The sequence below is a fragment of the Pseudophryne corroboree genome, chromosome 3, assembly GCF_028390025.1.
Source record: "Pseudophryne corroboree isolate aPseCor3 chromosome 3, aPseCor3.hap2, whole genome shotgun sequence".
In the NCBI taxonomy this organism is placed as follows: Eukaryota; Metazoa; Chordata; class Amphibia; order Anura; family Myobatrachidae; genus Pseudophryne; species Pseudophryne corroboree.
The window spans coordinates 348,190,577-348,203,239 of NC_086446.1; the positions used below are offsets into that span (position 1 = coordinate 348,190,577).

At 45.9% G+C, this 12,663-nt stretch overlaps 1 protein-coding gene across 1 annotated transcript in view; it reads right to left on the bottom strand.

The window, feature by feature from the left end:
* MED1 (mediator complex subunit 1) overlaps window positions 1–12,663 on the bottom strand; it is a 193,375-nt gene that overhangs the window by 158,895 nt on the left and 21,817 nt on the right. The window contains exon 2 of the mRNA XM_063959724.1: window positions 2,030–2,220. The gene's annotated coding sequence lies outside the window, so the exon portion shown is untranslated. The remainder of the gene's footprint in view (window positions 1–2,029; window positions 2,221–12,663) is intronic.

Sequence of the window (12,663 nt, forward strand, 5' to 3'; positions counted from 1 at the left end):
TGTGTATGCTTTATGAATATTATTGTAAATGTTTATTCAACCCTTGATAAACCAATTTAGGATATGTGTATATACAGGACAGTGTTCGAAATAAAAATATCTGATAAGTCTGGTTTTATATAAGTAATCTGGCGTTAGTGAAGTAGTATGATCAGTACTGGTTACCTAGGCAACTCGTCCAATTGAGTTCCGCCTTTATAAAGAGGCATGGAACAAGGTTTGAAACGCAGTGAACATAGTGCTCCCTAGCGTGACTAGGACAAATCCCCCCCACGTTGTTCCATTACAAAACGAGGCTTGGAACACATGCCAGCCTCCGTGACATCTACGGCTGTTGTATATCCATTGAAAGACGCAATATGTCCCTTCTGGTAAAGAAATCAGTGGAACGCATACCATTCAGGGAATCGAATTATGAGACACCGGTCTTGTCAATTATTGCAGATTTCGAGTATTTGTCTTAACGTTTTTAGGGTTTCTAAAAGGGTTGAATAAATAATGTGTTTAAACTGTATTGAATATAAAATGTGTTTGGATGATGTATTTTAATGATAAAAATGAGCCAAGTCCGCCCAAAGGGAGACAGGAAGTGGGAGGTTATCAGCAGTACTTTAAATATGTAAAGAGTGCACCACCTAATTACACCCTGAGGAAGGCTCTATTGAGTTGAAACGTGTTGGTGGTTAAGGACGTCTTGCAAGCCGTGTGTTTCCAAATCCAGGGACTCTGCATTATCCAGTGAGCGGTCTACACCCGGGAACTCCATCTGCCTTTCCTGCTGACTGCATTGCCTTTGTGTAAGGCCACACACGGTACTTGACTGCCCAGATGCTTGGTCGTTTTTGTTTTATGAATTTACATTTTTCATGGTTTTACGGGGACACTGAGGAGAAGTTCTATGTTCTTGCTGTTACTGTGGCCCATTATAGGCCCTATAAGAGTACGCATAACCAACACATGTTGTTTCGGGTGTAGTACGGTATGCCTGTGCTCGGGCTCCCGGCGACCAGCATACCGGCGCCGGGAGCCCGATCGCCGGCATACCGACAGCGTGGCGAGCGCAAAGAAGCCCCTTGCGGGCTCGCTGTGCTCGCCACGCTGCGGGCACAGTGTCGCGAGGGGGGTCGTGGACCCCCACGAGGGAGAATAGCTGTCGGTATGCCGGGTGTCGGGATTCCGGCGCCGGTATACTGTGCGCCGGGATCCCGATATTCGGCATACTGAAGACCACCCGTTGTTTCCATCACCTTTTATGAAACACTCTGCAGTAAGAGAAGTGTTTTTTTTTTTTTCTTATTCGATGTAGGGGCAGATGTATTAACCTGGAGAAGGCATAAGAAAGTGATAAACCAGTGATATGTGCAATGTGATAAAGGCACCAGCCAATCAGCTCCAATATGTAAATTAACAGTTAGGATCTGATTGGCTGGTTCCTTTATCACCTTGCACCTATCACTGGTTTATCACTTCCTTATGTCTTCTCCAGGTTAATACATCTGCCCCATAGTTTGTCTGAAGAAGATTTCTATAATTCAAAGACTTTGGACATTTCTATTATTCTGCTCACTAATAAGACATTCACAATATTTTCTGTGGGTTTTTTTTTTTGGTGAGATTTACCCCAAATAGGAATCACGGTTTCTTTATACTGTATTATAGTTGTATGATCTTTAGTGGGTTTCCAGCTGAATCCAATATTGGAGTGCAAGGAATTAATTTCTCTTTTTTTAACATGGATAAAACCAGCCTGTTAAATAGCAGCAGTGTTGATCTGAGTTTAAACAGGTCAATGTTACATAACATTTCATCTAAGCCTTTTTAATAATAAAAGTTATAGTCAAACAATTTAAAAACAAGGAAATGGAAATCACCATTATATAATAATTCAACCCAAAGCTAAAAAAGTTTTAGTTGAAGTTAAGACATATATCATTTGTATTGTATTACTAATACAAGGGAGCGTGTACAGGAAAAATTAATTTTAGGGCAAAGAATAACCGAATGATTAAAAAAGCAAACACAATTGTACCTGTGCTTCCTTGTTCCAATATGTGCCAGATGACTGTTCTGGTACTGTTTTGGAAATCCTCTCTTGAAGGTTGTGCACCTCCTCTATGAACTGTTCATTTGCATAAAGATGTCAGGTTGAGTAAAGTCCACCAGGGTGGGAAATAGATCTCTCCATTACAGCCATCAACACACATGTCCTCTTTTCATCACCTATAGTGGGGACAATAAGTTCACAACACTGAGTGCATGAGCACTGTTAGACAGCAGTGGGTGGAACCAGTCCTGCCACAACAAGTCTTTCCCAAGTGCATGGGGGGTTAACTTGTCAATTCCTAGATCCACACCATACCTAATTGAGCTGAAAAGACCACCAATGGGCATGGAGACTAGAGCTACAGGTTGGTGTTCGTCAAACACTATGGGCCGGATTCAATTACTAGCGGTAATTTACTGCGCCAGGAAAGTGTGATAGTCTCTGGCTTTAATGCAGGAGGCTATTCAATTATAGTCCCTTTTCCTTGAATGTTAAATTACTCGCTACTGCACATTAACCCGTAGGAACTGGAATAAGTACCTGGAGCCAGGAGCGGATTGGGAACAAAAAGCGGCCCTGGAAAAATTTGTACTAGTGGCCCCACATGGGCAGCACCAGAGGTGTAAGGTCTAGCCATGGGCCATGGCAGCAGCACCCTTCCCCCAAGACTTTCCAGATAGTGGGCATGTCTAGCATCAAGGGGGAAGTTAACAAAAAAAAAAAAATTAAATATTATGATAACATTATATGATACACCATCAGAATTTAGGAAACGATATCATTCTTTAGAAAGATATATTTTCTTGCTTATTACACCAACCGTATCCCAATCAATATTCACTCAATCTTATATGTCAGCCAAGCAGGCAGACAGAGCATACACTAGATAATCTGCAATCACAGGCTAAATGGCAAAGTAATTTTCATATATGCAAATTATTTTGCATCTTATTCATTATGTCTATAAATAGGACCACATGTCCTCAAACAAAACAGGCCCCGCGTGTGCGTCGGCCCACCGGGAATCTTCCCTGTAGGCCCTATGGCCGATCCGCCTCCGCCTGGAGCTATGGGTTAACAGCTTCCCAGCACCAACAAGCAGGGCATTTAACACAGATTTCTGTTTGAGCCTCCTTAGGCACAAACAGAAATCTGCATTACCTGCAGCCTGTAGGCTGCTGTGCTCTGTAATTGACTAGTCCCATAGTCTCAGCAGATCAATTAGCCTGGACTAATTAACTGTGGCCAATTGAATCCGCCCCCAAGACCCTATACCATTGGATCCCAAATTTTTCTTTAACCAAAGTGCCCTAGAGTTTCAGCATTGTTTTCACAGCACCCCTAGGATAAAAGTTTTTTATTGATCCTTTTTGGGGAAAAAAAGTAAATTGTGCATACCTGCCATCGTTAGGGTCAGTTATGTGGTTGTGTACAGTTGTGCTTCTGATTGTTCACGTTTTATGATTGACACGAACACAGATTTTGCCTACCACTTAGAACATAAATAATTTAATTTTGTGCAGGATCACCAACCCGAGGCACCCGCAGCACACCAGGGTGCCTATGCACACAGCTTGGGAACCACTGATCTACAGTTAACCCTCTCTGAGATAAAAAGTGTGAATTAACGGCTTATCATGCTGATAACACATTGTGATTCCATGGTAATACTCTTTATCAAAACATAAAACATCTCTCAGACAGTAGCTAACCTTTTGCTTTAATACTTGTTTAATATTTGTATGTACTGGTACTTATAGAAAAAAAGTGCTATAATTCATACCATCGGATCATATTCTACATGTCACTGTCTACTGTGGGTTTTATAAGCTTTTTCTGCTCATGAAGGAATGGTGCGAGACACGGGCACCTGGCCTTGCGGAACACCTCCCTGTCTATGTATGCTGGGCGGTTGAAGCAGAGCGCAGGGAGGAGGAGCTGCTCGGCCAGCTCATGTCTGTGTTAGCTGGGACGGTCAAGCAAAGTGATCGGTCAGCCCTGATCTCTCTTGTGTGGCCAGACTGGCCCGTTTATTTTTTACATCACACAGATTAGTATGGGATGTTTTTAATCCCCCAAATGTTATTAGGAAAAAAAAAGAAAGTTATTACGGGTGTGGATCATTAGATCGACAGTGTCTAGGTCGACAATGTTTAGGTCGACAGTCACTAGGTCAACAGGGTTGGAAAGTCGACAGGGTTTCTAGGTCGACAGGTCAAAAGGTCGACATGAGGTGGGGTTTTTTTTTGTGTTATTTTCTGAGTACAGTGACCAGGAAGCCGAATTAGTGCACCGTGTCCGCTCGCCATGCTTCGGGAAAGGAGCCTCACTCCGCTCGCCATGCTTCGGGAAAGGTGCCTCGCTCCCTACCGCTTCACTCAGCACAGATTACCGGTCCAATCGTAGTCTACGTGGATGATTAAGTATGAAAAAGTAAAAAAAAAAAAAAAAAAAAAAAAAAAGAAGAAGTGAAAAACTCATGTCGACATGTACACCTAGAAACCCTGTCGACATTTCAACCCTGTCGACCTAGTGACTGTTGACCTACAGTGGTCGACCTAAAACATTGTCGATCTTCACACCGGATCCCTTTTATTACATTAGTCTCCCTATATGTTTTTGATATCTATCCAGGCTGGGCTGGTTATGCGTGCTGGAGGTCTGAGCGCTATATCCCCAGCGGCCGGCTATCTGACAAGAGTATTTCTAACGGCTGTCTTTCAGTCTACTATGGCAATGATTGGGGTTAATTTTTGGACACACATTATTTTTGTGTAGAATCCTCTATTAACAGCGTGGTGATGTTCACATATTTGTGTATTGATATCATCTTTACGCACCTCCGTACATTTGTTTATTTTTGTAATTATCACACTATTGTGTAGAGAAACGATATATGTATTTTCTAAGTGCATTTCTATTAATGTTGCACATAGGGTAATTTGTTTGGGAAATATCCGACATCAGCTGGTGGTGTTTGGCAGGCACAGACATACCGGTTCAATGCCAACTAAAAATTGTATGTTTTGTAGGATATATTTTAGTGTGATATTATAGAGAATATGGGAATAGATTAAATTATACCAGGTGGAATGATTTTATCATGATATTGAATGCTATTGGTTGTTTTTATCATATGACCATGGGTTTAAAAACGTCAGGAATTGCTTATGGCGACATAACTTGAAAAAGGAGCAGTCCACGCTCTGAAACGCATTGTTTTGCTGCCAAAATATACAACACCGGACACATTCTATAAAAGACTGGATGAAGACGACAGCCGGGTGACTTCTGCAGGGTGAATCCGGCCTTTTCTGTTTGCCGTCAGGTCCTCTATATGTGTCTGCTGTTGCTAGCTGCTTTTTAGATGGACATTTTTTATGCTGTATCACTATTTGAAATTAAAAAACATTGCTCTGCTATGCAGTGGTGAGGATCATCCGTTATTCCCTTCAAGCCTTGATGTGAAAAGAAACCTTTGATTTGCGCTCGAGAGAAACTAAATGTAAGTGTGTTTCCTATCAGCCTGAAGTGGTTACTGTGTTTCTATCAACTTGCAGCTGTTAAGGTGCATACACACTGGGTGTTTTTGCCCAGCATGTATGCACAGCGATGATCACTGACATTGCTGGGCTGAAAAGCGCTCAGTGCATACACACTGAGCGCTCCCCCCCCCCCCCCCCCCCGTCCAGCGATGTCAGCGGGGGTGAAAGGCTTTCCATAGCAGTAGATGAACGGCGGCTGCGAGCGATGAAGCGGGAGCACACATCAGCGCTCACCACTTGTGCACACACACTGGGTGGCTTTGAGCTCAACACACCAAAAGTGAGCTGCTTTCAGCTCAAAATCGCCCAGTATGTATGGACCGTTACTGTGTTCCATCTAAAAGAAACTTATGTGAATGCGAGACAGAACTTAGTGAGTGAGTTCTGTCTAGTTTCCCATGTGTGCCGACATATAACGCAAGGATTTTTAGTCCAAAGTCGTCACATGGTGAAGGTATATGAAAATTGCTAAAGGAATCATTGAGCGCAGGTGGATGGTTTCATCTTTTCTTTGAGCAGAGTGATCGGTCAGCCCTGATCTCTGCGTGGCCGGACTGGCCCATCTGGACATTAGCCCTTCTGGCATTTGCCGGAAGTGCCAGATGGGAAGTCCGGCCCTGGTTTGATGCATTTCAGAATGACCGTCATTGACATCAGTCTCTGAACAATTGCTGTTGAACAGCTACTGAAATTATTTTTTACTTTCTGTTCTTGATTTCTCCACTTGGGACATTGATACCATAGATGTAGCTACTACAGGATTGTGCTATAGAAGTCCAAACACTGGGAGTCATTCCGAGTTGATCGCTCGCTTCCGATTTCTGCTGCGCAGCGATCAGGTGAATAAACGACATTTCTGCGCATGCCCCGCAATGCGCACGTGCAACGTACGGGTACAAAGCTCTTTGTGGTTGTGCTCAGGTTCTAGCGAAGTTTTCCCTCGCACTGACGGCCGCAAGAAGATTGACAGGAAGGGGCCGTTACTGGGTGTCAACTGACCGTTTTCAGGGAGTTTTTACCAAAATGCAGGCGTGTGAAAAAAACGCAGGCGTGGCTGGGCGGATGTATAACATCAAATCCGGACACAAATAGGCTGAAGTGATCGCAAGCGCTGAGTAGGTTCAGAGCTACTCAGAAACTGCACAAACTGTTTTTGTAGAGCTCGGCTGCACATGCGTTCACACTTTTGCTAAGCTAAAATACACTCCCCAGTGGGCAGCGGCATAGCGTTTGCACAGCTGCTAAAACTAGCTAGCGAGCGATCAACTTGGAATGACCCCCTTTGTACTCATCACCTGCATATAACAATGTCTAGTTTTCTAAAGTAAAAAACAAATGAACATGCATGTGTGTACTACAGCTGTATTTATTCTAAGACATCATAATAATAATAATAAATAATATTATCATCCTTTATTTATGTGGCACCACAAGAGGTCCGCCATGTCACAGTTTGAGATTTCAGGTCTGAGTCAGGACCTGTTGACTAGGCTGACAAGTTGTTAAGGAACCTAGATGGCTGAATAAGATGTCTACTCATAGGCAGAGCTCATATGGTATATGCTTAATGCTGTCGGAGAGTTTGATTTAAACTGGAAGGGTCACAGTGCTTGAGAACTAAGTGGTACAGCAAGTAATACAGTAATTAATGGTACGCCTGGAATCTGCCAACAATGGTTCAAACCAACTACCAGAGCTGAATGACTGGAGCCTATATCCTCCAAGAGGAGTATAGATCCAGTCACCCAGTCCCCAGTAGCCGGTGTAACTACACTAGTAGAGACTCAGTATGGACCCCAACATCCACAGAGAGGACCCTCAGGACAACCACCACCATCAATGGTGATACCGATGGTTTGGAGAGCAGAGAATCCTAGAAACAGGTAGAGGCTGCGATTCAGGGAAGGTAGAGTTTCACTGAGTGGCCGTACAGCCTGAAGTGTAACTGGAGATAGTCCAATTTGAAAATGTAATGAGCAGGCAGATGTATTCAGAGGTCTTGCTAGCGAGTCAGGATACCAACAGATTATAGACTAATGTGGGCCATACATCAGACCAACTTTCCTCCAACCACCCAACTGATCAACCGCCCAATAGTCTGTCTAATGCTAGCCATACATCAGGACGATATCGTTCCAACCAGCCAACTAGTTGGCTGGTTGGAACAATAGATGGGCAATGTGTGGGAGCAAACGATTAACAGCCATTTGCACCCACACACCGAAGAACACACAAAAACGGTCGGTCCAACTTGTTGGGAAAAACAAACCTGTTTGATATTTTCCCAACTGATCGTTCAGGTGTAGGGGGAACATTCCCTCCAACTGAACAATTTGTAGATGGATACTGGCCAGCAATGACCTCCTACTTCTGTTACCATCACTGCAGGCTGGGCTGACCGTCTCCGGCAGCAGCGGCACTGTGGAGCGGGAGCCAGGATGAGGTTCAGGGCCAGCTGCGGCAGTAATACACTGCTGCCTGGCTGCCCATGTAACCCTGGAAACCGACAGCAGTGGCGGCAGGAGAACCTGGGTGCATACCGGCAGCTGATCCTCTGTGACAAACTCTGCAGAAGTCCAGCCACTGTTGTCTGACTGGATCAGAACTGGTCGGTCGCGAAGTAAGGTCTCCGCTTGACGTAGGGCGTTGTATATGGCCCTTAGCTCCAGGATGTTGATGTGAAGACAAGTCTCTTGACTTGACCAAAGACCCTGGAAATTTCTTCCCTGTGTGACTGCTCCCCAACCTCGGAGGCTTGCGTCCGTGGTCACCAGGATCCAGTCCTGAATGCCGAATCTGCGGCCCTCGAGAAGGTGAGCACTCTGCAGCCACCACAGTAGTGACACCCTGGCCCTGGGGTACAGGGTGATCAACCGATGCATCTGAAGATGTGACCCGGACCACTTGTCCAGTAGGTCCCATTGGAAAGTCCTCGCATGGAACCTGCCGAAGGGAATGGCCTCGTATGACGCCACCATCTTTCCCAGGACTCGAGTGCAATGATGCACTGACACCTGTTTTGGTTTCAAGAGGTTCTTGACCAGAGTCATGAATTCCTGGGCCTTTTCTATTGGGAGATAAATCCTCTTCTGGTCCGTGTCCAGAATAATGCCCAAGAAGGGCAGACGAGTCGTAGGAACCAACTGTGACTTTGGAATATTGAGAATCCAGCCGTGTTGCTGTAACACTTTCAGTGAAAGAGATACGCTGTTCAGCAACTGCTCTCTTGATCTCGCTTTTATGAGGAGATCGTCCAAGTACAGGATAATTGTGACACCTTGCTTCCGCAGGAACACCATCATTTCCACCATTACCTTGGTGAAAATCCTCGGGGCCGTTGAGAGACCAAACGGCAACGTCTGAAATTGGTAATGACAATCCTTTACCGCAAATCTTAGGTACGCCTGATGAGGTGGATAAATGGGGACATGAAGGTACGCATCCTTTATGTCCAGTGACACCATAAAATCCCCCCCTTCCAGGCTTGCGATGACCGCTCTTAGCGATTCCATCTTGAACTTGAACCTTTTCAAGTATAGGTTCAGAGATTTTAAATTCAATATGGGTCTGACCGAACCGTCTGGTTTCGGGACTACAAACATGGTCGAATAATAACCCCTTCCCTGTTGAAGGAGGGGAACCTTGACCACCACCTGCTGAAGATACGATTTTTGTATTGCGTTTAACACTATTTCCCTCTCTTGGGGGGAAGATGGTAGGGCCGATTTGAAATACCGGCGAGGAGGCACCTCTTCGAATTCCAGCTTGTAACCCTGAGACACAATTTCTATTGCCCAAAGATCCACCTGGGAGTGAACCCACATGTGGCTGAAATTCCGAAGACGTGCCCCTACAGGGCCCGGCTCTGCCAGTGGAGCCCCAGCGTCATGCAGTGGATTTTGTAGAGGCCGGTGAGGAGTTCTGTTCCTGGGAACTAGCTGCGTTGTGCAGCTTCTTTCCTCTGCCCCTACCTCTGGCAAGAAAGGACGCACCTCTGACTTTCTTTTTTCTTTGTTAACGAAAGGACTGCATTTGATAATGCGGTTCTCTCTTAGGCTGTGAGGGAACATAAGGCAAAAAATTTGACTTTCCAGCTGTGCTGTAGCTGTGGAGACCAGGTCCGAGAGACCTTCCCCGAACAATTCCTCACCCCTGTAAGGTAAAACCTCAATATGCCTTTTTGAGTTGGCATCACCTGTCCATTGCCGAGTCCACAGGACCCTTCTGGCAGAAATCGACATAGCGCTTATTCTAGAACCCAGTAGACTAATGTCTCTTTGAGCATCTCTCATATATAGGACAGCGTCTTTTATATGCCCCAGGGTCAATAATACAGTATCCTTATCTAGGGTATCCAATTCCTCAGATAAGGTATCCGTCCATGCCGCTACAGCACCTCACACCCAGGCCGACGCAATTGCCGGTCTTAGTAAGGTACCCGAATGTGTATAAATGGACTTCAGAGTAACCTCCTGTTTGCGATCAGCAGCATTTTTGTGGGTAGCTGTATCCTGGAATGGCAGGGCTACCTTTTTGGATAAGCGTGTTAAAGCTTTGTCCACCCTAGGGGAGGATTCCTATTGTAACCTATCCGTTGGCGGGAAAGGATACGCCATAAGAATCCGTTTGGAAATCTGCAGTTTTTTATCTGGAGATTCCCAAGCTTTTTCACATAACTCATTCAGTTCGTGTGAGGGGGGAAAAGTTACCTCAGGCTTCTTTCCCTTATACATATACACCCTCGTGTCAGGGACAGGGGTTTCCTCTGTGATGTGCAAAACATCCCTTATTGCTATAATCATATATCGAAGGGATTTAGCCAATTTTGGCTGCAACTTTGCATCATCGTAATCGACACTGGAGTCAGAATCCATGTCGGTATCTGTGTCAACAATTTGGGATAGTGGGCGCTTATGAGACCCTGACGGTCCCTGCGACATAGGGTCAGGCATGGGTTGAGACCCTGACTGCCCCAATGCATCAGCCTTGTCAAATCTTTTATGCAAGGAATTAACATTATCATTTAAAACCTTCAACATATCCATCCAATCAGGTGTCGGCGCCGTCGGCAGAGACACCACATTCATTTGCTCCCGCTCCTCTCCCACATAGCCTTCCTCATCAGACATGTCGACACAAGCGTACCGACACACCACACACACAGGGAATGTCCTTTCTGAAGACAGTTCCCCCACCAGGCCCTTTGGAGAGACAGAGAGAGAGTATGCCAGCACACACCCCAGCACTATAATATCCCAGGAATAACACAGTAACTTAATGTTAACCAGGTAGCTGCTGTATGTTATAGTTTTTTGCGCCTAATTATGTGCCCCCCCCTCTCTTTTCAACCCTCTTCTACCGTGTATCAGCAGGGGAGAGCCCGGGGAGCTTCCTATCAGCGGTGCTGTGGAGAAAAAATGGCGCTGGTGAGTGCTGAGGGAGAAGCCCCGCCCCCTCGGCGGCTGGCTTCCGTCCCGCTTAAACTGTAATTTTGGCGGGGGCTCATACATATATACAGTGCCCAGCTGTATATATGTGTTCTTTTTGCCAATATGAGGTCGCAAATGCTGCCCAGGGCGCCCCCCCCTGCGCCCTTACAGTGACCGGAGTATGTGAGGTGTGTGGAGCAATAGCTCACAGCTGCAGTGCTGTGCGTTACCTCTTGTGAAGATCATGAAGTCTTCTGCCGCCTGTGAAGTCTTCTTTTCTTCTTATGCTCACCCGGCTTCTATCTTCCGGCTCTGCGAGGGGGACGGCGGCGCGGCTCTGGGACGGACGGCGAGGGTGAGATCCTGCGTACCAATCCCTCTGGAGCTAATGGTGTCCAGTAGCCTAAGAAGCAGGACCTAGCTTGAGAGAGTAGGGCTGCTTCTCTCCCCTCAGTCCCTCGAAGCAGGGAGTCTGTTGCCAGCAGAGCTCCCTGAAAATAAAAAAATAAGAATTTACTCACCGGTAATTCTATTTCTCGTAGTCCGTAGTGGATGCTGGGAACTCCGTAAGGACCATGGGGAATAGCGGGCTCCGAAGGAGGCTGGGCACTCTAGAAAGATCTTAGACCACCTGGTGTGCACTGGCTCCTCCCACTATGACCCTCCTCCAAGCCTCAGTTAGGTACTGTGCCCGGACGAGCGTACACAATAAGGAAGGATTTTGAATCCCGGGTAAGACTCATACCAGCCACACCAATCACACTGTACAACTCGTGATATGAAACACAGTTAACAGTATGAAACAATAGAGCCTCTCAACAGATGGCTCAACAATAACCCGATTTAGTTAACAATAACTATGTACAAGTATTGCAGATAAACCGCACTTGGGATGGGCGCCCAGCATCCACTACGGACTACGAGAAATAGAATTACCGGTGAGTAAATTCTTATTTTCTCTAACGTCCTAGTGGATGCTGGGAACTCCGTAAGGACCATGGGGATTATACCAAAGCTCCCAAACGGGCGGGAGAGTGCGGATGACTCTGCAGCACTGAATGAGAGAACTCCAGGTCCTCCTCAGCCAGGGTATCAAATTTGTAGAATTTTGCAAACGTGTTTGCCCCTGACCAAGTAGCTGCTCGGCAAAGTTGTAAAGCCGAGACCCCTCGGGCAGCCGCCCAAGATGAGCCCACCTTCCTTGTGGAATGGGCATTGACAGATTTTGGCTGTGGCAGGCCTGCCACAGTATGTGCAAGCTGAATTGTACTACAAATCCAACGAGCAATAGTCTGCTTAGAAGCAGGAGCACCCAGCTTGTTGGGTGCATATAGGATAAACAGCGAGTCAGATTTTCTGACTCTAGCCGTTCTGGAAACATATTTTCAGTGCCCTGACAACGTCTAGCAACTTGGAGTCCTCCAAGTCCCTAGTAGCCTAGGCACCACAATAGGCTGGTTCAGGTGAAACGCTGACACCACCTTTGGGAGAAACTGGGGACGAGTCCTCAATTCTGCCCTATCCATATGGAAAATCAAATAAGGGCTTTTACAAGACAAAGCCGCCAACTTTGATACTCGCCTGGCAGAAGCCAAGGCCAATAACATAACCACCTTCCACGTGAGATATTTCAGATCCACGGTTT